The 22,889-nt window shown below is 39.9% G+C and overlaps 21 non-coding genes and 33 pseudogenes across 21 annotated transcripts; all 54 read right to left on the bottom strand.

Annotated features, from left to right (window-relative positions):
* Positions 1-6,915: 6,915 nt before the first annotated feature.
* On the bottom strand, positions 6,916-7,034 carry LOC125002046. The gene has a single exon (XR_007111746.1). It is a non-coding gene; the product is annotated as a 5S ribosomal RNA (ribosomal RNA).
* Positions 7,035-7,135: 101 nt separating this feature from the next.
* On the bottom strand, positions 7,136-7,254 carry LOC125002560 (annotated as a pseudogene).
* A 101-nt stretch (positions 7,255-7,355) lies between these two features.
* Positions 7,356-7,474, bottom strand: LOC125003165. Its single transcript, XR_007112031.1, has one exon. It is a non-coding gene; the product is annotated as a 5S ribosomal RNA (ribosomal RNA).
* Positions 7,475-7,575: 101 nt separating this feature from the next.
* On the bottom strand, positions 7,576-7,694 carry LOC125001986. Its single transcript, XR_007111740.1, has one exon. It is a non-coding gene; the product is annotated as a 5S ribosomal RNA (ribosomal RNA).
* A 101-nt stretch (positions 7,695-7,795) lies between these two features.
* Positions 7,796-7,914, bottom strand: LOC125001315. The gene has a single exon (XR_007111576.1). It is a non-coding gene; the product is annotated as a 5S ribosomal RNA (ribosomal RNA).
* Positions 7,915-8,015: 101 nt separating this feature from the next.
* Positions 8,016-8,134, bottom strand: LOC125001435 (annotated as a pseudogene).
* Positions 8,135-8,235: 101 nt separating this feature from the next.
* LOC125001690 lies at positions 8,236-8,354 on the bottom strand. Its single transcript, XR_007111712.1, has one exon. It is a non-coding gene; the product is annotated as a 5S ribosomal RNA (ribosomal RNA).
* Positions 8,355-8,456: 102 nt separating this feature from the next.
* LOC125003124 lies at positions 8,457-8,575 on the bottom strand. Its single transcript, XR_007111991.1, has one exon. It is a non-coding gene; the product is annotated as a 5S ribosomal RNA (ribosomal RNA).
* Positions 8,576-8,676: 101 nt separating this feature from the next.
* LOC125001589 lies at positions 8,677-8,794 on the bottom strand (annotated as a pseudogene).
* A 101-nt stretch (positions 8,795-8,895) lies between these two features.
* LOC125001458 lies at positions 8,896-9,014 on the bottom strand. Its single transcript, XR_007111690.1, has one exon. It is a non-coding gene; the product is annotated as a 5S ribosomal RNA (ribosomal RNA).
* A 101-nt stretch (positions 9,015-9,115) lies between these two features.
* On the bottom strand, positions 9,116-9,224 carry LOC125002411 (annotated as a pseudogene).
* A 101-nt stretch (positions 9,225-9,325) lies between these two features.
* On the bottom strand, positions 9,326-9,434 carry LOC125002948 (annotated as a pseudogene).
* Positions 9,435-9,535: 101 nt separating this feature from the next.
* On the bottom strand, positions 9,536-9,654 carry LOC125001276. Its single transcript, XR_007111539.1, has one exon. It is a non-coding gene; the product is annotated as a 5S ribosomal RNA (ribosomal RNA).
* Positions 9,655-9,755: 101 nt separating this feature from the next.
* LOC125001719 lies at positions 9,756-9,874 on the bottom strand. Its single transcript, XR_007111715.1, has one exon. It is a non-coding gene; the product is annotated as a 5S ribosomal RNA (ribosomal RNA).
* Positions 9,875-9,975: 101 nt separating this feature from the next.
* On the bottom strand, positions 9,976-10,094 carry LOC125001476 (annotated as a pseudogene).
* Positions 10,095-10,195: 101 nt separating this feature from the next.
* Positions 10,196-10,313, bottom strand: LOC125001771 (annotated as a pseudogene).
* A 101-nt stretch (positions 10,314-10,414) lies between these two features.
* LOC125003093 lies at positions 10,415-10,533 on the bottom strand. The gene has a single exon (XR_007111961.1). It is a non-coding gene; the product is annotated as a 5S ribosomal RNA (ribosomal RNA).
* A 101-nt stretch (positions 10,534-10,634) lies between these two features.
* LOC125002548 lies at positions 10,635-10,753 on the bottom strand (annotated as a pseudogene).
* A 319-nt stretch (positions 10,754-11,072) lies between these two features.
* On the bottom strand, positions 11,073-11,191 carry LOC125001331. The gene has a single exon (XR_007111591.1). It is a non-coding gene; the product is annotated as a 5S ribosomal RNA (ribosomal RNA).
* Positions 11,192-11,512: 321 nt separating this feature from the next.
* Positions 11,513-11,631, bottom strand: LOC125002805 (annotated as a pseudogene).
* A 101-nt stretch (positions 11,632-11,732) lies between these two features.
* Positions 11,733-11,851, bottom strand: LOC125001568 (annotated as a pseudogene).
* Positions 11,852-11,952: 101 nt separating this feature from the next.
* Positions 11,953-12,071, bottom strand: LOC125001783 (annotated as a pseudogene).
* Positions 12,072-12,172: 101 nt separating this feature from the next.
* On the bottom strand, positions 12,173-12,291 carry LOC125001698 (annotated as a pseudogene).
* A 101-nt stretch (positions 12,292-12,392) lies between these two features.
* On the bottom strand, positions 12,393-12,511 carry LOC125002194 (annotated as a pseudogene).
* A 101-nt stretch (positions 12,512-12,612) lies between these two features.
* LOC125001290 lies at positions 12,613-12,731 on the bottom strand. The gene has a single exon (XR_007111552.1). It is a non-coding gene; the product is annotated as a 5S ribosomal RNA (ribosomal RNA).
* Positions 12,732-12,832: 101 nt separating this feature from the next.
* LOC125002262 lies at positions 12,833-12,951 on the bottom strand (annotated as a pseudogene).
* A 101-nt stretch (positions 12,952-13,052) lies between these two features.
* LOC125001402 lies at positions 13,053-13,171 on the bottom strand. Its single transcript, XR_007111659.1, has one exon. It is a non-coding gene; the product is annotated as a 5S ribosomal RNA (ribosomal RNA).
* A 100-nt stretch (positions 13,172-13,271) lies between these two features.
* On the bottom strand, positions 13,272-13,390 carry LOC125001795 (annotated as a pseudogene).
* A 101-nt stretch (positions 13,391-13,491) lies between these two features.
* Positions 13,492-13,610, bottom strand: LOC125001591 (annotated as a pseudogene).
* Positions 13,611-13,923: 313 nt separating this feature from the next.
* On the bottom strand, positions 13,924-14,042 carry LOC125003045. Its single transcript, XR_007111914.1, has one exon. It is a non-coding gene; the product is annotated as a 5S ribosomal RNA (ribosomal RNA).
* Positions 14,043-14,143: 101 nt separating this feature from the next.
* Positions 14,144-14,262, bottom strand: LOC125002072 (annotated as a pseudogene).
* A 313-nt stretch (positions 14,263-14,575) lies between these two features.
* LOC125001782 lies at positions 14,576-14,694 on the bottom strand (annotated as a pseudogene).
* Positions 14,695-14,795: 101 nt separating this feature from the next.
* LOC125001714 lies at positions 14,796-14,914 on the bottom strand (annotated as a pseudogene).
* A 100-nt stretch (positions 14,915-15,014) lies between these two features.
* LOC125002598 lies at positions 15,015-15,131 on the bottom strand (annotated as a pseudogene).
* A 297-nt stretch (positions 15,132-15,428) lies between these two features.
* LOC125001297 lies at positions 15,429-15,548 on the bottom strand. The gene has a single exon (XR_007111559.1). It is a non-coding gene; the product is annotated as a 5S ribosomal RNA (ribosomal RNA).
* Positions 15,549-15,646: 98 nt separating this feature from the next.
* On the bottom strand, positions 15,647-15,765 carry LOC125001555 (annotated as a pseudogene).
* A 317-nt stretch (positions 15,766-16,082) lies between these two features.
* LOC125002962 lies at positions 16,083-16,193 on the bottom strand (annotated as a pseudogene).
* A 99-nt stretch (positions 16,194-16,292) lies between these two features.
* Positions 16,293-16,410, bottom strand: LOC125002227 (annotated as a pseudogene).
* A 101-nt stretch (positions 16,411-16,511) lies between these two features.
* LOC125002188 lies at positions 16,512-16,630 on the bottom strand. The gene has a single exon (XR_007111759.1). It is a non-coding gene; the product is annotated as a 5S ribosomal RNA (ribosomal RNA).
* Positions 16,631-16,731: 101 nt separating this feature from the next.
* LOC125002756 lies at positions 16,732-16,840 on the bottom strand (annotated as a pseudogene).
* A 101-nt stretch (positions 16,841-16,941) lies between these two features.
* Positions 16,942-17,049, bottom strand: LOC125002547 (annotated as a pseudogene).
* Positions 17,050-17,150: 101 nt separating this feature from the next.
* LOC125002290 lies at positions 17,151-17,259 on the bottom strand (annotated as a pseudogene).
* Positions 17,260-17,360: 101 nt separating this feature from the next.
* Positions 17,361-17,479, bottom strand: LOC125001360. Its single transcript, XR_007111619.1, has one exon. It is a non-coding gene; the product is annotated as a 5S ribosomal RNA (ribosomal RNA).
* Positions 17,480-19,066: 1,587 nt separating this feature from the next.
* Positions 19,067-19,185, bottom strand: LOC125001807 (annotated as a pseudogene).
* A 101-nt stretch (positions 19,186-19,286) lies between these two features.
* On the bottom strand, positions 19,287-19,405 carry LOC125003087. Its single transcript, XR_007111955.1, has one exon. It is a non-coding gene; the product is annotated as a 5S ribosomal RNA (ribosomal RNA).
* A 100-nt stretch (positions 19,406-19,505) lies between these two features.
* On the bottom strand, positions 19,506-19,624 carry LOC125002412. Its single transcript, XR_007111780.1, has one exon. It is a non-coding gene; the product is annotated as a 5S ribosomal RNA (ribosomal RNA).
* Positions 19,625-19,725: 101 nt separating this feature from the next.
* LOC125001443 lies at positions 19,726-19,844 on the bottom strand (annotated as a pseudogene).
* Positions 19,845-19,945: 101 nt separating this feature from the next.
* LOC125001820 lies at positions 19,946-20,064 on the bottom strand (annotated as a pseudogene).
* A 101-nt stretch (positions 20,065-20,165) lies between these two features.
* On the bottom strand, positions 20,166-20,274 carry LOC125002167 (annotated as a pseudogene).
* A 101-nt stretch (positions 20,275-20,375) lies between these two features.
* Positions 20,376-20,484, bottom strand: LOC125002008 (annotated as a pseudogene).
* Positions 20,485-22,073: 1,589 nt separating this feature from the next.
* LOC125002331 lies at positions 22,074-22,193 on the bottom strand (annotated as a pseudogene).
* A 101-nt stretch (positions 22,194-22,294) lies between these two features.
* Positions 22,295-22,413, bottom strand: LOC125003076. The gene has a single exon (XR_007111944.1). It is a non-coding gene; the product is annotated as a 5S ribosomal RNA (ribosomal RNA).
* A 100-nt stretch (positions 22,414-22,513) lies between these two features.
* On the bottom strand, positions 22,514-22,632 carry LOC125002400. The gene has a single exon (XR_007111779.1). It is a non-coding gene; the product is annotated as a 5S ribosomal RNA (ribosomal RNA).
* A 101-nt stretch (positions 22,633-22,733) lies between these two features.
* Positions 22,734-22,854, bottom strand: LOC125002252 (annotated as a pseudogene).
* Positions 22,855-22,889: the final 35 nt, after the last annotated feature.

The raw sequence follows: 22,889 nt of genomic DNA, 5'->3' as shown, positions 1-22,889 counted from the left end.
AACTAATTTACATAATACTTACATCATTGTGTAGTAAAGCCACAAGTAGCGCTGTTAATAGGTTCCAGCTAGACCATTATGTACCTCAGAGGGAAATACGATAAAGAATCAGCCGCACATGATTAAACTACACGTGACACAAACATATTGATTATACAATGTGGATGAGGCTTAAACAAACCTTTACACACAGTTATGGGAGCATGTTGGTCTAATTTTTGTGTATTGTTTTCGCGCACGTACAGACGCACGTGCGACTACATGCGCGCACATGGAGTAACGTTACATCCATACGTAGTTCCGTGCATGCTCACGCACATACAAAAGAAACGATGGATGAAACAGGGCGATGACGTCATGGGATGTCTTCCTTTGATGATGTCCTCAATTGTTTTCCTTTGATGATGATGTCATGAAATGTTTTCCTTTGATCATGATGGCATAGAATCTTTGCCTTTGATCTTATTGAAAGTTTGTTTTATACAAACCTAGGTGGGTCCGTAGATTCTGTTAGACTTTCAAACTGAAAGCAAGCGAGACAAGCAAACACGGGCGTCTTACGAGGTGGTATGGTGTCAGTCACAAAAGCGGTACATATAAGTGGTCAAAATCAATATTGCATGTATTATGATGATGGAAATGTTCCTGTGTCCCCTGATGAAAATGAAAGGCTTACAGGACCTGGGCGTGTTCAGGTTGGTATGGCCGTAAGCAATGTCAAACATCACTAAAGCAGTATAAATAAGTGGTCAAAATGATCATTGCATGTATTTTGATGATGTAAATGTTACCATGTCTCCTGATGAAAATGGTAACAAATTCAAAGCCGCCCTCTCTGAGGAAAGATTGCACTTTCAGGCAATTTCCCAGAGTGCTCCCTACTGAGATATTCAGCTCTTTTGCTGTTTTGTTGGTTGCCATTGATGCTTGTTATTCGGGAAATGTTTTGTAAAACTTTGGACGAAAATCAATGAACCATGCTCTATTCAAGTGTGTTCCTTGTCTTGCTTGCAGTCAATTTGTAACTCTGACAAGCACTAAAGAATGTACAGATCCACAGAGGCTTGTATAAAACAAACTTTCAGTAAGATCAAAGGCAAAGATTCTATGCCATCATGGCCAAAGGAAAAGATTTGATGAAAGGACAGAATTCTATGACATCATGAAGGAAAACATTCTATGGCACATTCTATGTAAATTTTGTGAGGAGTGCGCTAGGAAGAGAGAGTGTGGGAAAGATTTTCCAAATTTCTTCTGTTTTCTGTGATCATTTTCTTTTCTCTCACTCTGGTTGTGTTTTCATTTAGGTTCCTCGATCAAAGTTTTCATTAACACCTTTCAATCTTGAGTGTCACATAGTGAGATCTATAACACTGCCGTCCGATGGTACTATTGATATGATAATATATGTCGTCAGATTTTGGCATGAGCAACCAAAATCACCACTACCACTCTTCTACCAACTGTATCAGTATTAGTAATAAATAGTAGTAGATGTAATTATTTTTGTACCTTTAACATATTTACTTTTATATAGTTTCTCTCCTTTGGTTTTGGTTTGTTTTATCATTTTGCATTGTCTGTAAAACCTTCATTTCTCCACGGGGAATAACGTAAAATAGTCCTGCCTTATCTCTAATACTTAATGTTCTAAAAACCCAATGACAATAACCCTTTTTTTTTTTGATCCTTTTTTAATGTTCCCAAAAAAAACCCTTAAACATAAACACTAAAATTTGGTTTTTGGTTTTTAAAAAAAAACTATTTAATTTTCCAAAACCCCCAAAAGGTTAAAATTTTCCCAAAAAACAAAAATTAAAAAAAAAAATACAACACAACACATCCCCAAAATGTTTTAATTGCTTCCGGAAAAAAAAAATAAAAAAAATCTAACAAAAAAACCCATTTGCACTTTAAATTCTTTCATTTAAAATTGCCCCGATTTGTCCCCCTCCAGAAATTTAAGACCACGTTATCCATGGCCCTTTTTATTTTGGGCCCCCCTTTAATTGGGGGCCCAAAATTTTCAAAAAAGCAAAGGAAAAAATTTCAAATATTTTAATCAAATTAAACCCCGGTACCCTTAAAATTGGGGGGCCTTTCCCAAAAAACGAAAAACAAAAATTTAATAATACACACATTTGTTTAAAACAATTTAAAGGTTACAACCTTAGAAATAGAGGAAATGGGAAAAAACCCCCCAGTTAAAAAAGCCAAAAATTTTTTTACAAAGGGGAACTAAAAAAATTTAACACATTTGGGGGATGTTGGAAAGGATTGTTTTGGATGGTAAAGAAGTCCTTTTGGGGCCCCAAAGGGTTTCTTAAATAGAGTTCCGGGTCTAAACCCAAAAAAAACTGGTGAAACCGGGGGGAAGTTGGGGTTTTTTCCCCGAGGTCCTAATTTTTTCCCTTTATGAAAATCAGAAAGCCTTTATAAGTGGATGTCGCCGATCTTTTAAAAGGTTTTTTTTTCAAAACCCCGGGGGTTTTTAGGATTCCCGTTTTTAAAAAAAAAAGCAAAACCGGGGCGTTTCAGGTGGGATGGGGCATTCCCAAAAAAATAAAAATGGTCAAAAAATTTTTTTATTGATGGAAATGTTTCCGGGCCCCCCGAGAAAATGAAAAATTTGCCGGGGGGGTTTAGGTTGGGACCAAAACAACCCAAAAAGTTTAAGGGTAAAAAAAATCTTGCAGTTTTTTTGATGTTTGTTAAAGGGAAAAAAAAAAAACAAAATCAAAACCGCCCTTCGGGGTTGCCTTTCAGGCAATTTTCCCGATTTCCCCAAGAAATTTTTGTCCTTTTTTTTTTTCAACGTTATTTGGGGGAAGTTTTTAAAAGGAGAAAATAATAAAGGGATTCAATGGTTTTTTCCCCCTTCTATCAATTTTAATTGGGAAAACCAAAAAAAGAAGATGGGGGATCAAATTTCTGTTTTTTGGGCAAATTCTTCCCTCAGGGGGGAAAAATTTGGTGGGACAAATTTTCAAAAAAAACATTCTTGGCACATTTTTGTAAATTTTTAATGCCTGGGGAAAGGGGGGAAAATTTTTTCCCTTTTTCCCCATCATTTTCTTTTTCCACCGGTTTTTTTTAATTTTTTTATAAATTTTTTAAAACCCTTTAATTTATTTTAATAGTTCTTTTTTTTTCATTTTATTTAAAATTATTTTTTGGGGGTACAAAAAAACCCCCTATTTTTTCCCCAATGATCATTTTTAAAAAAATTTAATTTTATTTTTGACCCTTTTAACAATTTTTTTTTAAAATTTTTTTTTTTTTTTTTGGTTTTTTAAAATTTTTTTTTTGTAAAAACCTATTTCCCCCCGGGGAAAAAAAAAAATTTCCTTTAGGTTCAAAAACAGAACTAAAAAAAAATGGGGGATTTTTTTGAAAACTTTTTTAATTTTCCCTAAAAATAATAAATAAAACTCAAATAAAGGTTTTTCCCCAAAATTTTTTACCTTTTTCCTTCCAGTTCCCAATTTTTTAAAGAACCCCTTACCTTCCAAGCCCGAAAAAATTCGCAATAAAAAAAAAAACAAAAACGAAAAAGTTCAACTTGCCATCAAATAAAAAAATTAAAAACAACTCTCAAACCCCTTTTTACACTTGTTGGCGTTCCGAATTCCCCTTTTTTCTCCCACCCCAGTAGAAAAACCACGTTTTCCCCGCCCTTTTATTTTGGGGTTTTTAAAGACAACCAAATTAAAAAAAACTGAAAAACCCTTTTTAAATTTTTAAAAAACTACAACCAAAAGGGACCCCTTGCTTTTTGGAATTGGGAAAAGAAAAACGAAATAACTAAAACCAAAAATTGGTAAAGAAAACCTTAAAGGTTCCAGCTAGACAAAAGCCCGAGGGAAAACGATAAAAAATCAGAAAAGTTCTCCTTTTTTAAAAAAATTTTTTCGTGGGTGACTTAAAAAACCCCCTTAAACAGTTATGGGGGGTGTTGGTCTAATTTTTGTTATTTTTTCCCTAAAAAAATGGGCTCAAAAGGCCAACGGAAAAACCCCGTTTCCGTGGATGGGAAACCCCAAAAAAAAATGGTAAACAATGAGTAAAGGGTGTTTTCCTTTGTGTTCCTAAAAATTTTTTTTTTTTGCATAAAATTTTTTTGAATGACATTTAAATTTTCCTTTTTTCATTAAATTTTTTTAAAAAATGGGGGGCCAAAATCTTTTATTTAAAAAGAAAAAAAAAAGCCCCCCCTAGAGGTTTTTGCATCCAAAAAGGGCTTAAAATTCAAAAAATTTTTTTATTTGGGTTTCCCTTTCCCCATAAAATAAAAAGGGGCCCCGGGGGTTCGGGTTTTTTCCTCTTCTCTCCTAAAGCTATAAATTTTTGGGCTTTTCTTCTTTTTTTATTTTTTTTCTTTTTAAAAAAAAAACCCCCTTTTTAAAATTTTTCCCTTTTCCCTTTCCCATGCTCCCCCTATTTTTCGCTCTTTTTCTTTTTTTTTCCTTTGCTTTTTTAAATTTTTGTAAAACTTTGACAAAAAAATAACCTCTTTTTCTTTTTTCTTCTTCTTCTAATTTGCTCTCGCCGGGGAAACCCGGGGTTGTTCCTTTCTAAAATCAAAACAAAAATTTTTCCTCATGGGCCCAAAAAAAAAAATTTAAAACTTTTTTTTTTCATCTAAAAAAACTTCTTCACATTTTTTTTTAAATTTTTTTCCTAAAAATTTTTTTTTCCCCAAAAATTTTTTTTTTTATCTTTTTTTTCTTCCACTGGTTTTTTCTTTTCCCTTCAAAATTTTTTTAACACCTTTTTTTTCCCTTGGGGCTTTTTTCCTATGGTTTTAAATTTTTTTTTCTCAAATTTTTTGCTCCCTCCCCTTTTACCCTTTTACCCTTTTTCTTTTTTTGTTTGTTTTTTTATTTTTACCTTTCAAATTTTTTTTTTTTTTTTTCCTTTTTTTTTTTTTTTTTTTTTTTCTTTTTTTTTCTTCTCCCGGGGGTAAGTAAAATTTTCCTTCCCCCTTTTCTTTTCCTTAAATATTCTTTTTCTTACAAAAACTTTTTTATTTTCTAATTTCCCCTTTTTTTTCTTCTCATGTCCCCAAAAACCCTCAAATTTGTTTTATCTTCGGGTAATTTTTATTGTCCCTTTTCCTGTGCCATTGGGCCCCCTTTTCCGTTCCTTTCCCAACAAAAAATTCCTTGCCCCCCCACCTAAAAGTTTTTAATTCTTCCCTGTAAACCGGGTTTTTTAAAATCAACATACCCCTTCTAAAATTTTCCCGTTTCCTTTTGCCCCTTTTTTCTTCCCCCCCCCCCGCTCCCCCCCTTTTTCTCCCCCTTTTTTTTTTTCCGTCATTAAATTTTTGGACCCAAAATTTCTCGCAATTTGGAAAACCTTTTTCTATTTCTTTTTTCCAAACCCCCTCGGGTCCTTCAATTTTTTTTTTTTCCCCAAAAACCAAAAAAAAAATTTCTAAATTTTTTCTTTTTTAAAAACCCAATGCCTTTTTTCCACTAACCCTTTGTATCTCTTCCCCTGTTTTTCCTGCCCATTTGATTTTGGGTAGGCTTCCCCTTTCAACCTTTACTTTTTCTAAAATTTTTTGTTTTTTTGCCCTAAACCCCCCCCCCTACACCCAATGGGGGGAAAAACCCAAAATTTTGTGCACCCCTTCCCCCTAAAAAAACCCCTTTTCCCTTTTTTTTTTGCCTTTTTTATTTCCCCTTTTTTCCCTTTTAAATTTCTTTTTTCCTTTTATCCTAAAACTTTCCTTTTTTTTTTTTTTTCCCTATTTTCCGAATTTTTGTTAACTTTCCCCTAAAAAACCCGCCAAAAGGCTCTTCTTTTGGGGGTTTTTCTTTTAAAAGGGCTATTGTTTTTCATTATTATTATTTTCCTGTCCCCTTAAAAAAAAACTTCCCTGGGGGGGTTTTTAAAGGGGAATTTAAAAAAACCTTTCTATTTTAAGTTCTGTTTTGCTTTTTTTTTTGGGGTTCCTTTTCTCCTATTTTTAAAAAAAAAACCCCCCCGGTTTCCCCCCCCAAGGGGCCCCCCCTTTTTTTTCCCCTTTTTTTTTTTGGGCCCTTTTCCCCCCTTTTTTTCCTTTTTTTTTTTTTTTTTGTTTTTCCTATATTTTTTTTTTTAAAATTTTTTCCCCCCCTTTTTAATCCCCCCTTTCCCTTTTTTCCCCCAATCTTTGTTTTCTTTTTTCTCCGGGAAAAGCTTTTTTAACCCTACCTTTTTTTTTTTTTCCCCCTTATTAAACCCCCCTTTTTTTTTCCCCCTTTCCCCCAAAAAAATTTTTTTTTTTTATTTTGGGGTTTTTTTAAACCCATTTCCCCTTTTTTTTTTTGGATGATCTTGCTTTGATCTTATTGAAAGTTTTTTTTATACAAACCTAGGTGGGTCCGTAGATTCTGTTAGACTTTCAAACTGAAAGCAAGCGAGACAAGCAAACACGGGCGTCTTACGAGGTGGTATGTGTCAGTCACAAAAGCGGTACATATAAGTGGTCAAAATCAATATTGCATGTATTATGATGATGGAAATGTTCCTGTGTCCCCTGATGAAAATGAAAGGCTTACAGGACCTGGGCGTGTTCAGGTTGGTATGGCCGTAAGCAATGTCAAACATCACTGAAGCAGTATATATAAGTGGTCAAAATGATCATTGCATGTATTTTGATGATGTAAATGTTACCATGTCTCCTGATGAGAATGAAAAGCTTACAGCACTTGGACTTGGTATTCCCAGCCTGTCTCCCATCCAAGTACTAACCAGGCCCGACCGCGCTTAGCTACCGAGATCAGACGAGATCGGAGGTGTTCAGGTTGTTATGGCCGTAAGCAATGTCAAATGTCACTAAAGCAGTATATATAAGTGGTCAAAATGATCATTGCATGTATTTTGATGATGTAAATGTTACCATGTTTCCTAATGAGAATGAAAAGCTTACAGCACCTGGTATTCCCAGACGGTCACCTATCCAAGTACTAACCAGGCCCTACACTGCTTAGCTTCCGAGATCAGACGAGATCAGGCGTGTTCAGGGTGGTATGGCCGTAAGCAATGGTAACTGTCACAAACGCAGTATATATAAGTGGTCAAAATCATCATTGCATGTATTTTGAGGATGTAAATGTTACCATGTCTCCTGATGAGAATGAAAAGCTTACAGCACCTAGTATTCCCAGGCGGTCTCCCATCCAAGTACTAACCAGGCCCGACCATGCTGAGCTTCAGATATCAGATGAGATCGGGCTTGTTCAGGTTGGTATGGTCGTAAGGAATGTCAAATGTCACTAAAGCAGTATAAATAAGTGGTCAAAATCATCATTGCATGTATTTTGATGATGTAAATGTTACCATGTCTCCTGATGAAAATGAAAGGCTTACAGCACCTAGTATTCCCAGGCGGTCTCACATCCAAGTACTAACCAGGCCCGACCGTGCTTAGCTTCCGAGATCAGACGAGATCGGGCGTGTTCAGGGTGGTATGGCCGTATGCAACGTTAACTGTCACAAACGCAGTATATATAAGTGGTCAAAATCATCATTGCATGTATTTTGATGATGTAAATGTTACCATGTCTCCTGATGAAAAAGAAAAGCTTACAGCACCTGGTATTCCCAGGCGGTCTCCCATCCAAGTACTAACCAGGCCCGACCGTGCTTAGCTTCCGAGATCAGACGAGATCGGGCGTGCTCAGGTTGGTATGGCCGTAAGCAATGTCAAATGTTACTAAAGCAGTATATATAAGTGGTCAAAATCATCATTGCATGTATTTTGATGATGTAAATGTTACCATGTCTCCTGATGAGAATGAAAAGCTTACAGCACCTGGTATTCCCAGGCGGTCTCCCATCCAAGTACTAACCAGGCCCTACACTGTTTAGCTTCCGAGATCAGACGAGATCAGGCGTGTTCAGGATGTTATGGCCGTAAGAAATGGTAAATGTCACAAACGCAGTATATATAAGTGGTCAAAATCATCATTGCATGTATTTTGATGATGTAAATGTTACCATGTCTCCTGATGAAAATGAAAGGCTTACAGCATCTAGTATTTACAGGCGGTCTCCCATCCAAGTACTAACCAGGCCCGACACTGCTTAACTTCGGAGATCAAATGAGATCAGGCGTTTTCAGGGTGGTATGGCCGTAAGCAACGTTAACTGTCACAAACGCAGTATATATAAGTGGTCAAAATCATCATTGCATGTATTTTGATGATGTAAATGTTACCATGTCTCCTGATGAGAATGAAAAGCTTACAGCACCTGGTATTCCCAGGGGGTCTCCCATCCAAGTACTAACCAGGCCCTACACTGCTTAGCTTCCGAGATCAGACGAGATCAGGCGTGTTCAGGGTGGTATGGCCGTAAGCAATGGTAACTGTCACAAACGCAATATATATAAGTGGTCAAAATCATCATTGCATGTATTTTGATGATGTAAATGTTACCATAGTCTCCTGATGAAAATGAAAAGCGTACAGCACCTGGTATTCCCAGGCGGTCTCCCATCCAAGTACTAACCAGGCCCGACACTGCTTAACTTCGGAGATCAAATGAGATCAGGCGTGTTCAGTGTGGTATGGCCGTAAGCAAGGTTAACTCTCACAAACGCAGTATATATAAGTGGTCAAAATCATCATTGCATGTATTTTGATGATGTAAATGTTACCATGTCTCCTGATGAGAATGAAAAGCTTACAGCACCTGGTATTCCCATTCGGTCTCCCATCCAAGTACTAATCAGGCCCGACCATGCTTCGCTTCCGAGATCAGACGAGATCGGCGTGTTCAGGTTGGTATGGCCGTAAGCAATGTCAAATGTCACTAAAGCACTATATATAAGTGGTCAAAATTATCATTGCATGTATTTTGATGATGTAAATGTTACCATGTCTCCTGATGAAAATGAAAAGCTTACAGCACCTGGTATTCCCAGGCGGTCTCCCATCCAAGTACTAACCAGGCCCTACACTGCTTAGCTTCCGAGATCAGACGAGATCAGGCGTGTTCAGGGTGGTATGGCCGTATGCAACGTTAACTGTCACAAACGCAGTATATATAAGTGGTCAAAATCATCATTGCATGTATTTTGATGATGTAAATGTTACCATGTCTCCTGATGAGAATGAAAAGCTTACAGCACCTGGTATTCCCAGGCGGTTTCCCATCCAAGTACTAACCAGGCCCTACACTGTTTAGCTTCCGAGATCAGGCGTGTTCAGGATGTTATGGCCGTAAGCAATGGTGACTGTCACAAACGCAGTATATATAAGTGGTCAAAATCATCATTGCATGTATTTTGATGATGTCAATGTTACCATGTCTCCTGATGAAAATGAAAGGCTTACAGCATCTAGTATTTACAGGCGGTCTCCCATCCAAGTACTAACCAGGCCCGACACTGCTTAACTTCGGAGATCAAATGTTTTCAGGGTGGTATGGCCGTAAGTAACGTTAACTGTCACATACGCAGTATATATAAGTGGTCAAAATCATTATTGCATGTATTTTGATGATGTAAATGTTACCATGTCTCCTGATGAGAATGAAAAGCTTACAGCACCTGGTATTCCCAGGCGGTCTCCCATCCAAGTACTAACCAGGCCCTACACTGCTTAACTTCCGAGATCAGACGAGATCAGGCGTGTTCAGGGTGGTATGGCCGTAAGCAATAGTAACTGTCACAAACGCAGTATATATAAATGGTCAAAATCATCATTGCATGTATTTTGATGATGTAAATGTTACCATGTCTCCTGATGAAAATGAAATGCTTACAGCACCTGGTATTCCCAGGCGGTCTCCCATCCAAGTACTAACCAGGCCCGACCGCGCTTAGCTTCCGAGATCAGACGAGATCGGGCGTGTTCAGGTTGGTATGGCCGTAAGCAATGTCAAATGTCACTAAAGCAGTATATATAAGTGATCAAAATGATCATTGCATGTATTTTGATGATGTAAATGTTACCATGTCTCCTGATGAGAATGAAAAGCTTACAGCACCTGGTATTCCCAGGCGGTCTCCAATCCAAGTACTAACCAGGCCCGACAGTGCTTAGCTTCCAAGATCAGACGAGATCAGGCGTGTTCAGGGTGGTATGGCCGTAAGCAATGGTAACTGTCACAAATGCAGACTATATAAGTGGTCAAAATCATCATTGCATGTATTTTGATGATGTAAATGTTACCATATCTCCTGATGAAAATGAAAGGCTTACAGCACCTAGTATTCCAGGCGGTCTCCCATCCAAGTACTAACCAGGCCCGACCGCGCTTAGCTTCCGAGATCAGACGAGATCGGGCTTGTTCAGGTTGGTATGGCCGTAAGCCATGTCAAATGTCACTAAAGCACTATATATAAGTGGTAAAAATGATCATTGCATGTATTTTGATGATGTAAATGTTACCATGTCTCCTGATGAGAATGAAAAGCTTACAGCACCTGGAATTCCCAGGCGGTCTCCCATCCAAGTACTAACCAGGCCCTACACTGCTTAGCTTCCGAGATCAGACGAGATCAGGCGTGTTCAGGATGTTATGGCCGTAAGCAATGGAGACTGTCACAAACGCAGTATATATAAGTGGTCAAAATGATCATTGCATGTATTTTGATGATGTAAATGTTACCATGTCTCCTGATGAAAATGAAAGGCTTACAGCATCTAGTATTCCCAGGCGGTCTGCCATCCAAGTACTAACCAGGCCCGACCGTGTTTAGCTTCCGAGAGCAGACGAGATCGGGCGTGTTCAGGTTAGTATGTTCGTAAGCAATGTCAAATGTCACTAAAGCAGTATATATAAGTGCTCAAAATCGTCATTGCATGTATTTTGATGATGTAAATGTTACCATGTCTCCTGATGTAAATGAAAAGCTTACAGCACCTGGTATTCCCAGCGGCCTCCCATCCAAGTACTAACCAGGAACGACCATTCTTAGCTCCAAGATCAGACGAGATCGGGCTTGTTCAGGTTGGTATGGCCGTAAGCAATGTCTAATGTCACTAAAGCAGTATATATAAGTGATCAAAATCATCATTGCATGTATTTTGATGATGAAAATGTTACCATGTCTCCTGATGAGAATGAAAAGCTTACACCACCTGGTATTCCCAGGCGGTCTCCCATCCAAGTACTAACCAGGCCCTACAATGCTTAGCTTCCGAGATCAGACGAGATCAGGCGTGTTCAGGGTGGTATGGCAGTAAGCAATGGTAACTGTCACAAACGCAGTATATATAAGTGGTCAAAATCGTGATTGCATGTATTTTGATGATGTAAATGTTACCATGTCTCCTGATGAAAATGAAAGGCTTACAGCAAATAGTATTTCCAGGCGGTCTCCCATCCAAGTACTAACCAGGCCTGACGCTGCATAGCTTCCGAGATGAGACAAGATCAGGCGTGTTCAGGGTGGTATGGCCGTAATCAACGTCAAATGTCTCTAAAGCAGTATATATAAGTGGTCAAAATGATCATTGCATGTATTTTGATGATGTAAATGTTACCGTGTCTCCTGATGAAAATGAAAAGCTTACAGCACCTGGTATTCCCAGGCGGTCTCCAATTCGAGTACTAACCAGCCCCGACCGTGCTTAGCTTCCATGATCAGACAAGATCGGGCGTGTTCAGGTTAGTATGGCCGTAAGCAATGTCAAATGTCACTAAAGCAGTATATATAAGTGCTCAAAATGATCATTGCATGTATTTTGATGATGTAAATGTTACCATGTCTCCTGATGAAAATGAAAGGCTTACAACACCTGGTATTCCCAGGCGGTCTCCCATCCAAGTACTAACCAGGCCCGACGCTGCATAGCTTCCGAGAACAGACGAGATCAGGCGTGTTCTGGGTGGTATGGCCGTAAGCAACGTTAACTGTCACAAACACAGTATATATAAGTCGTCGAAATGATCATTGCATGTATTTTGATGATGTAAATGTTACCATGTCTCCTGATGAAAATGAAAGGCTTACAGCACGTAGTATTCCCAGGCGGTCTCCCATCCAAGTACTAACCAGGCCCGACCGTGCTTAGCTTGCGAGATCAGACGAGATCGGGCGTGTTCAGGTTAGTATGGCCGTAAGCAATGTTAAACGTCACTAAAGCAGTATATATAAGTGCTCAAAATGATCATTGCATGTATTTTGATGATATAAATGTTACCATGTCTCCTGATGAGAATGAAAAGCTTACACCACCTGGTATTCCCAGGCGGTCTCCTATCCAAGTACTAACCAGGCCCTGCACTGCTTGGCTTCCGAGATCAAACGAGATCAGGCGTGTTCAGGGTGGTATGGCAGTAAGCAATGGCAACTGTCACAAACGCAGTATATATAAGTGCTCATAATCATGATTGCATGTATTTTGATGATGTAAATGTTACCATGTCTCCTGATGAAAATGAAAAGCTGACAGCACCTGGTATTCCCATTCGGTCTCCCATCCAAGTACTAACCAGGCCCGACCGTCCTTAGCTTCCGAAATCAGACAAGATCGGGCGTGTTCAGGTTAGTATGGCTGTAAGCAATGTCAAATGTAACTAAAGCAGTATATATAAGTGCTCAAAATGATCATTGCATGTATTTTGATGATGTAAATGTTACCATGTCTCCTGATGAAAAAGAAAGGCTTACAGCACCTAGTATTCCCAGGCGATCTCCCATCCAAGTACTAACCAGGCCCGACCGTGCTTAGCTTCCGAGATCAGACGAGATCGGGATTGTTCAGGTTGGTATGGCCGTAAGCAAAGTCAAATGTTACTAACGCAGTATATATAAGTGGTCAAAATGATCATTGCATGTATTTTGATGATGTAAATGTTACCATGTCTCCTGATGAAAATGAAAAGCTTACAGCACCTGGTATTCCCAGGCGGTCTCCCATCCAAGTACTAACCAGGCAGGACCATGCTTAGCTTCCGAGATCAGACGAGATAGGGATTGTTCAGGTTGGTATGGCCGTAAGCAACGGGAACTGTCACAAACGCAGTATATATAAGTGGTCAAAATCATCATTGCATGTATTTTGATGATGTAAATGTTACCATGTCTCCTGATGAAAATGAAAGGCTTACAGTACCTAGTATTCCCAGGCGGTCTCCCATCCAAGTACTAACCAGGCCCGACCGTGCTTAGCTTCCGAGATCAGACGAGATCGGGCATGTTGAGGTTGGTATGGCCGTAAGCAACGTCAAATGTCACTAAAGCAGTATATATTAAGTGATCAAAATTATCATTGCATGTATTTTGATGATGTAAATGTTTCCATGTCTCCTGATGAATGAAAAGCTTACAGCACCTGGTATTCCCAGGCGGTCTCCAAACCAAGTACTAACCAGGCCCGACCGTGCTTAGCTTCCGAGATCAGACAAGATCGGGCTTGTTCAGGTTGGTATGGCCGTAAGCAAAGTCAAATGTTACTAACGCAGTATATATAAGTGGTCAAAATGATCATTGCATGTATTTTGATGATGTAAATGTTACCATGTCTCTTGATGAGAATGAAAAGCTTACAGCACCTGGTATTCCCAGGCGGTCTCCCATCCAAGTACTAACCAGGCCCTACACTGCTTAGCTTCCGAGATCAGACGAGATGAAGCGTGTTCAGGGTGGTATGACAATAAGCAATGGTAACTGTCCCAAACGCAGTATATATAAGTGGTCAAAATCATCATTGCATGTATTTTGTTGATGTAAATGTTTCCATGTCTCCTGATGAGAATGAAAAGCTTACAGCACCTGGTATTCCCATTCGGTCTCCCATCCAAGTACTAACCAGACCCTTAGCTTCCGAGATCAGATGAGATCAGTCGTGTTCAGGGTGGTATGGCCGTAAGGAATGGTAACTGTCACAAACTCAGTATATATAAGTGGTCAAAATGATCATTGCATGTATTTTGATGATGTAAATGTTACCATGTCTCCTGATGAAAATGAAAAGCTTACAGCACCTGGTATTCCCTTGCGGTCTCCCATGCAAGTACTAACCAGGCCCTACCCTGCTTAGCTTCCGAGATCAGACGAGATCGGGCTTGTTCAGGTTGGTATGGCCGTAAGCCATGTCAAATGTCACTAAAGCACTATATATAAGTGGTCAAAATTATCATTGCATGTATTTTGATGATGTAAATGTTACTATGTCTCCCGATGAGAATAAAAGGCTTACAGCACGTAGTATTCCCAGGCGTTCTCCCATCCAAGTACTAACCAGGCCCGACCGTGCTTAGCTTCCGAGATCAGACGAAATCAGGCGTATTCAGGTAGGTATGGCCGTAAGCAATGTCAAATGTCACTAAAGCAGTATATATAAGTGCTCAAAATCATCATTGCATGTATTTTGATGATGTAAATGTTACCATGTCTCCTGATGAAAATGAAAGGCTTACAGCACCTAGTATTCCCAGGCGGTCTCCCATCCAAGTACTAACAAGGCTCTTAGCTTCCGGAATCAAATGAGATCAGGCGTGTTCAGGGTGGTATGGCAGTAAGCAATGGTAACTGTCACAAACGCAGTATATATAAGTGGTCGAAATGATCATTGCATGTATTTTGATGATGTAAATGTTACCATGTCTCCTGATGAAAATGAAAGGCTTACAGCACGTAGTATTCCCAGGCGGTCTCCCATCCAAGTACTAACCAGGCCCGACCGTGCTTAGCTTGCGAGATCAGACGAGATCGGGCGTGTTCAGGTTAGTATGGCCGTAAGCAATGTTAAATGTCACTAAAGCAGTATATATAAGTGCTCAAAATGATCATTGCATGTATTTTGATGATATAAATGTTACCATGTCTCCTGATGAGAATGAAAAGCTTACACCACCTGGTATTCCCAGGCGGTCTCCTATCCAAGTACTAACCAGGCCCTACACTGCTTGGCTTCCGAGATCAAACGAGATCAGGCGTGTTCAGGGTGGTATGACAGTAAGCAATGGCAACTGTCACAAACGCAGTATATATATGTGCTCATAATCATGATTGCATGTATTTTGATGATGTAAATGTTACCATGTCTCCTGATGAAATGAAAAGCTTACAGCACCTGGTATTCCCAGGCTGTCTCCAATCCAAGTACTAACCAGGCCGACCGTGCTTAGCTTCCGAATCAGACAAGATCGGGCGTGTTTCAGGTTGTATGGCTGTAAGCAATGTCAAATGTAACTAAGCAGTATATAAGTGCTCAAAAATGATCATTGCATGTATTTGTGATGTAAATGTACCATGTCGTGCTGATTGAAAGAAGGCTTACAGCACCTAGTATTCCCAGGCGTCTCCATCCAAGTACTAACCAGGCCCGACCGTGCTTAGCTTCCAATCAGACGAGATCGGATGTTCAGTTAATGGCCGTAAGCAAAGTCAATTACTAAGCAGTATATATAAGTGGCAAATGATCATTGCATGTATTTTGATGATGTAATGTTACCATGTCTCCTGATGAAAAGAAAGCTTACAGCACCTAGTATTCCCAGGCGGTCTCCCATCCAAGTACTAACCAGGCCCCGACCGTGCTTAGCTTCCGAGATCAGACGAGATCGGGATTGTTCAGGTTGGTATGGCCGTAAGCAAAGTCAATGTACTAACGCAGTATATATAAGTGGTCAAAATATCATTGCATGTATTTTGATGATGTAAATGTTTTCCATGTCTCCTGATGAAATTAAAAGCTTACAGCACCTGGTATTCCCAGGCGGTCTCCAATCCAAGTACTAACCAGGCCCGACCATGCTTAGCTTCCGAGATCAGACGAGATCGGGATTGTTCAGGTTGGTATGGCCGTAAGAAGGTCAACTGTTCACTAACGCAGTATATATAAGTGGTCAAAATGATCATTGCATGTATTTTGATGATGTAAATGTTCCATGTCTCCTGATGAGAATTTAAAAGCTTACAGCACCTGGTATTCCCAGGCGGTCTCCCAATCCAAGTACTAACCAGGCCCTACCTGCTTAGCTTCCGAGATCAGACAGATCGGCGTTTTTCAGGTGGTATGGACCAATAACAATGGAATGTCCAAACGCAGTATATATAAGTGGTCAAAATGATCATTGCATGTATTTTGTTTATGTAAATGTTTACCATGTCTCTGATGAGAATGAAAAGCTTACAGCACCTGGTATTCCCAGTCGGTCTCCCATCCAAGTACTAACCAGACCCTTAGCTTCCGAGATCAGATGAGATCAGGCGTGTTCAGGGTGGTATGGCAATAAGCAATGGTAAGTGTCCAAACCAGTATATATAAGTGGTCAAAATGATCATTGCATGCATTTTGATGATGTAAATTTTACCATGTCTCCTGATGAAAATGAAAAGCTTACAGCACCTGGTATTCCCAGTCGGTCTCCCATCCAAGTACTAACCAGGCCGACGCGGCATAGCTTCCGAGATCAGACGAGATCAGGCGTGTTCAGGGTGGTACGGCCGTAAGCAACGTTAAATGTCACAAACGCAGTATATATAAGTGGTCAAAATCATCATTGCATGTATTTTGTTGATGTAAATGTTACCATGTCTCCTGATGAAAATGAAAAGCTTACAGCACCTGGTATTCCCAGGCGGTCTCCCATCCAAGTACTAACCAGGCCCGACACTGCTTAGCTTCCGAGATCAGACGAGATCGGGAATGTTCAGGTTGGTATGGCCGTAAGCAACGTCAAATGTCACTAAAGCAGTATATATAAGTGATCAAAATGATCATTGCATGTATTTTGATGATGTAAATGTTACCATGTCTCCTGATGAAAATGAAAAGCTTACAGCACCTGGTATTTCCGGGCGGTCTCCCATCCAAGTACTAACCAGGCCCTACACTGCTTAGCTTCCGAGATCAGGCGTGTTCTGGGGTGTATGGCCGTAAGCAATGGTGACTGTCACAAACGCAGTATATATAAGTGGTCAAAATCATCATTGCATGTATTTTGATGATGTAAATATTACCATGTCTCCTGATGAAAATGAAAAGCTTACAGCACCTGGTATTCTCAGGCGGTCTCCCATCCAAGTACTAACCAGGCCTATACTGCTTAGCTTCCGAGATCAGGCGTGTTCAGGGTGGTATGGCCGTAAGCAATGGTGACTGTCACAAACGCAGTATATATAAGTGGTCAAAATGAACATTGCATGTATTTTGATGATGTAAATGTTACCATGTCTCCTGATGAAAATGAAAAGCTTACAGCACCTGGTATTCCCAGGCGGTCTCCCATCCAAGTACTAACCAGGCCCGACCATGCTTAGCTTCCGAAATCGGCCGTGTTCAGGTTGGTATGGCCGTAAGCAATGTCAAACATCACGAAAGCAGCATATATAAGTGGTCAAAATGATCATTTCATGTATTTTGATGATGTAAATGTTACCATGTATCCTGATGAAAATGAAAAGCTTACAGCACCTGGTATTCCCAGGCGGTCTCCCATCCAAGTACTAACCAGGCCTGACACTGCTTGGCTTCCGAGATCAAACAAGATCAGGCGTGTTCAGGGTGGTATGGCCGTAAGCAACGTTAACTTTCACAAACGCAGTATATATAAGTGGTCAAAATCATCATTGCATGTATTTTTGTTTTTGAGCTGAAGCTTCTACAATGATACAGTCTGCCAGGAAGTAGAGTCAGAATGTAACAGGTAGATATTAATCAGAGAGAAAAACAAGGCGACCCGGTCCAACCAGGGTTTGGGTGTGATTTGTGTTTAAACTGAACACTGCCTGAGATTGGCTTATCGTGAAAGGCCTACTGCACCTCAGCCAATCATCATCACCTAGGCGGACGTCGCAGCTGTTTCAGCATGTCAATTTCAGCATATCAATTTCAACTTTTGCCTGTCTGAAAATTGCCCGGACGGCTCTTGTTGACTTTGACGCCGACTTTCTCGTTGGTTTTTGCAGCATTTGGTAATAAATTCAAAGCCGCCCTCTCTGAGGAAAGATTGCACTTTCAGGCAATTTCCCAGAGTGCTCCCTACTGAGATATTCAGCTCTTTTGCTGTTTTGTTGGTTGCCATTGATGCTTGTTATTCGGGAAATGTTTTGTAAAACTTTGGACGAAAATCAATGAACCATGCTCTATTCAAGTGTGTTCCTTGTCTTGCTTGCAGTCAATTTGTAACTCTGACAAGCACTAAAGAATGTACAGATCCACAGAGGCTTGTATAAAACAAACTTTCAGTAAGATCAAAGGCAAAGATTCTATGCCATCATGGCCAAAGGAAAAGATTTGATGAAAGGACAGAATTCTATGACATCATGAAGGAAAACATTCTATGGCACATTCTATGTAAATTTTGTGAGGAGTGCGCTAGGAAGAGAGAGTGTGGGAAAGATTTTCCAAATTTCTTCTGTTTTCTGTGATCATTTTCTTTCTCTCACTCTGGTTGTGTTTTCATTTAGGTTCCTCGATCAAAGTTTTCATTAACACCTTTCAATCTTGAGTGTCACATAGTGAGATCTATAACACTGCCGTCCGATGGTACTATTGATATGATAATATATGTCGTCAGATTTTGGCATGAGCAACCAAAATCACCACTACCACTCTTCTACCAACTGTATCAGTATTAGTAATAAATAGTAGTAGATGTAATTATTTTTGTACCTTTAACATATTTACTTTTATATAGTTTCTCTCCTTTGGTTTTGGTTTGTTTTATCATTTTGCATTGTCTGTAAAACCTTCATTTCTCCACGGGGAATAACGTAAAATAGTCCTGCCTTATCTCTAATTCAAGATTCAAGTGATTCAGTACATCTAATGACAACTAACTGGGGTCTTTTTTATTTTCATAGATCACTCTTTTATACATGTCTCATAAAAAGTCCAGCATTAGAGCATAAACACTCAAATATGTTAAGGTTGACTCTTCGGCTATAGTTGTAGTTGTACAACTATTTAACGCTGTACCAGTTGGCAGCATCACAACGTGCTAAACCGGTTAGCCTGTTCCAAGACAAACTGAAAACTTACAGCAATAAAAATGACAACACAACTACAGCCGGTAAAACTGTTCTTAATTGCTTGCCTAGGTAAACAAAGGTTAAATAAAAATAATGATGATGTAAATGTTACCATGTCTCCTGATGAGAATGAAAAGGTTACAGCACCTGGTATTCCCAGGCGGTCTCCCATCCAAGTACTAACCAGGCCCTACACTGTTTAGCTTCCGAGATCAGACGAGAACAGCCGTGTTCAGGGTGGTTTGGCCGTAAGCAATGGTAACTGTCACAAACGCAGTATATATAAGTGGTCAAAATCATCATTGCATGTATTTTGATGATGTAAATGTTACCATGTCTCCTGATGAGAATGAAAAGCTTACAGCACCTGGTATTCCTAGGCGGTCTCCCATCCAAGTACTAACCAGGCCCTACACTGCTTAGCTTCCGAGATCAGATGAGATCAGGCGTGTTCAGGGTGGTATGGCCGTAAGCTATCGTAACTGTCACAAACGCAGTATATATAAGTGGTCAAAATCATCATTGCATGTATTTTGATGATGTAAATGTTACCATGTCTCCTGATGAAAAGAAAGGCTTACAGCACCTAGTATTCCCAGGCGGTCTCCCATCCAAGTACTAATCAGGCCCGACCGTGCTTAGCTTCCGAGATCAGACGAGATCGGGCGTGTTCAGGTTGGTATGGCCGTAAGCAATGTCAAATGTCACTAAAGCAGTATATATAAGTGGTCAAAATGATCATTGCATGTATTTTGATGATGTAAATGTTACCATGTCTCCTGATGAGAATGAAAAGGTTACAGCACCTGGTATTCCCAGGCGGTCTCCCATCCAAGTACTAACCAGGCCCTACACTGCTTAGCTTCCGAGATCAGACGAGATCAGGCGTGTTCAGGGTGTTATGGCCGTAAGGAATGGTAACTGTCACAAACGCAGTATATATAAGTGGTCAAAATCATCATTGCATGTATTTTGATGATGTAAATGTTACCATGTCTCCTGATGAAAATGAAAGGCTTACAGCATCTAGTATTCACAGGCGGTCTCCCATCCAAGTACTAACCAGGCCCGACACTGCTTAACTTCGGAGATCAAATGAGAGCAAGCGCATTCAGGGTGGTATGGCCGTAAGCAACGTTAACTGTCACTAAAGCAGTATATATAAGTGATCAAAATGATCATTGCATGTATTTTGATGATGTAAATGTTACCATGTCTCCTGATGAAAATGAAAAGCTTACAGCACCTGGTATTTCCAGGCGGTCTCCCATCCAAGTACTAACCAGGCCCTACACTGCTTAGCTTCCGAGATCAGGCGTGTTCTGGGTGGTATGGCCGTAAGCAATGGTGACTGTCACAAACGCAGTATATATAAGTGGTCAAAATCATCATTGCATGTATTTTGATGATGTAAATATTACCATGTCTCCTGATGAAAATGAAAAGCTTACAGCACCTGGTATTCTCAGGCGGTCTCCCATCCAAGTACTAACCAGGCCCTATACTGCTTAGCTTCCGAGATCAGGCGTGTTCAGGGTGGTATGGCCGTAAGCAATGGTGACTGTCACAAACGCAGTATATATAAGTGGTCAAAATCATTGCATGTATTTTTGTTTTTGAGCTGAAGCTTCTACAATGATACAGTCTGCCAGGAAGTAGAGTCAGAATGTAACAGGTAGATATTAATCAGAGAGAAAAACAAGGCGACCCGGTCCAACCAGGGTTTGGGTGTGATTTGTGTTTAAACTGAACACTGCCTGAGATTGGCTTATCGTGAAAGGCCTACTGCACCTCAGCCAATCATCATCACCTAGGCGGACGTCGCAGCTGTTTCAGCATGTCAATTTCAGCATATCAATTTCAACTTTTGCCTGTCTGAAAATTGCCCGGACGGCTCTTGTTGACTTTGACGCCGACTTTCTCGTTGGTTTTTGCAGCATTTGGTAATAAATTCAAAGCCGCCCTCTCTGAGGAAAGATTGCACTTTCAGGCAATTTCCCAGAGTGCTCCCTACTGAGATATTCAGCTCTTTTGCTGTTTTGTTGGTTGCCATTGATGCTTGTTATTCGGGAAATGTTTTGTAAAACTTTGGACGAAAATCAATGAACCATGCTCTATTCAAGTGTGTTCCTTGTCTTGCTTGCAGTCAATTTGTAACTCTGACAAGCACTAAAGAATGTACAGATCCACAGAGGCTTGTATAAAACAAACTTTCAGTAAGATCAAAGGCAAAGATTCTATGCCATCATGGCCAAAGGAAAAGATTTGATGAAAGGACAGAATTCTATGACATCATGAAGGAAAACATTCTATGGCACATTCTATGTAAATTTTGTGAGGAGTGCGCTAGGAAGAGAGAGTGTGGGAAAGATTTTCCAAATTTCTTCTGTTTTCTGTGATCATTTTCTTTTCTCTCACTCTGGTTGTGTTTTCATTTAGGTTCCTCGATCAAAGTTTTCATTAACACCTTTCAATCTTGAGTGTCACATAGTGAGATCTATAACACTGCCGTCCGATGGTACTATTGATATGATAATATATGTCGTCAGATTTTGGCATGAGCAACCAAAATCACCACTACCACTCTTCTACCAACTGTATCAGTATTAGTAATAAATAGTAGTAGATGTAATTATTTTTGTACCTTTAACATATTTACTTTTATATAGTTTCTCTCCTTTGGTTTTGGTTTGTTTTATCATTTTGCATTGTCTGTAAAACCTTCATTTCTCCACGGGGAATAACGTAAAATAGTCCTGCCTTATCTCTAATTCAAGATTCAAGTGATTCAGTACATCTAATGACAACTAACTGGGGTCTTTTTTATTTTCATAGATCACTCTTTTATACATGTCTCATAAAAAGTCCAGCATTAGAGCATAAACACTCAAATATGTTAAGGTTGACTCTTCGGCTATAGTTGTAGTTGTACAACTATTTAACGCTGTACCAGTTTGGCAGCATCACAACGTGCTAAAAACCCGGTTAGCCTGTTCCAAGACAAACTGAAAACTTACAGCAATAAAAATGACAACACAACTACAGCCGGTAAAACTGTTCTTAATTGCTTGCCTAGGTAAACAAAGGTTAAATAAAAATAATGATGATGTAAATGTTACCATGTCTCCTGATGAGAATGAAAAGGTTACAGCACCTGGTATTCCCAGGCGGTCTTCCCATCCAAGTACTAACCAGGCCCTACACTGTTTAGCTTCCGAGATCAGACGAGAACAGCCGTGTTCAGGGTGGTTTGGCCGTAAGCAATGGTAACTGTCACAAACGCAGTATATATAAGTGGTCAAAATCATCATTGCATGTATTTTGATGATGTAAATGTTACCATGTCTCCTGATGAGAATGAAAAGCTTACAGCACCTGGTATTCCTAGGCGGTCTCCCATCCAAGTACTAACCAGGCCCTACACTGCTTAGCTTCCGAGATCAGATGAGATCAGGCGTGTTCAGGGTGGTATGGCCGTAAGCTATCGTAACTGTCACAAACGCAGTATATATAAGTGGTCAAAATCATCATTGCATGTATTTTGATGATGTAAATGTTACCATGTCTCCTGATGAAAAGAAAGGCTTACAGCACCTAGTATTCCCAGGCGGTCTCCCATCCAAGTACTAATCAGGCCCGACCGTGCTTAGCTTCCGAGATCAGACGAGATCGGGCGTGTTCAGGTTGGTATGGCCGTAAGCAATGTCAAATGTCACTAAAGCAGTATATATAAGTGGTCAAAATGATCATTGCATGTATTTTGATGATGTAAATGTTACCATGTCTCCTGATGAGAATGAAAAGGTTACAGCACCTGGTATTCCCAGGCGGTCTCCCCATCCAAGTACTAACCAGGCCCTACACTGCTTAGCTTCCGAGATCAGACGAGATCAGGCTGTGTTCAGGGTGTTATGGCCGTAAGGAATGGTAACTGTCACAAACGCAGTAATATAAGTGG

The sequence above is a fragment of the Mugil cephalus genome, chromosome 23 (assembly GCF_022458985.1).
Source record: "Mugil cephalus isolate CIBA_MC_2020 chromosome 23, CIBA_Mcephalus_1.1, whole genome shotgun sequence".
NCBI lineage: Eukaryota > Metazoa > Chordata > Actinopteri > Mugiliformes > Mugilidae > Mugil > Mugil cephalus.
This window is presented reverse-complemented; position numbering and strand designations above follow the sequence as displayed.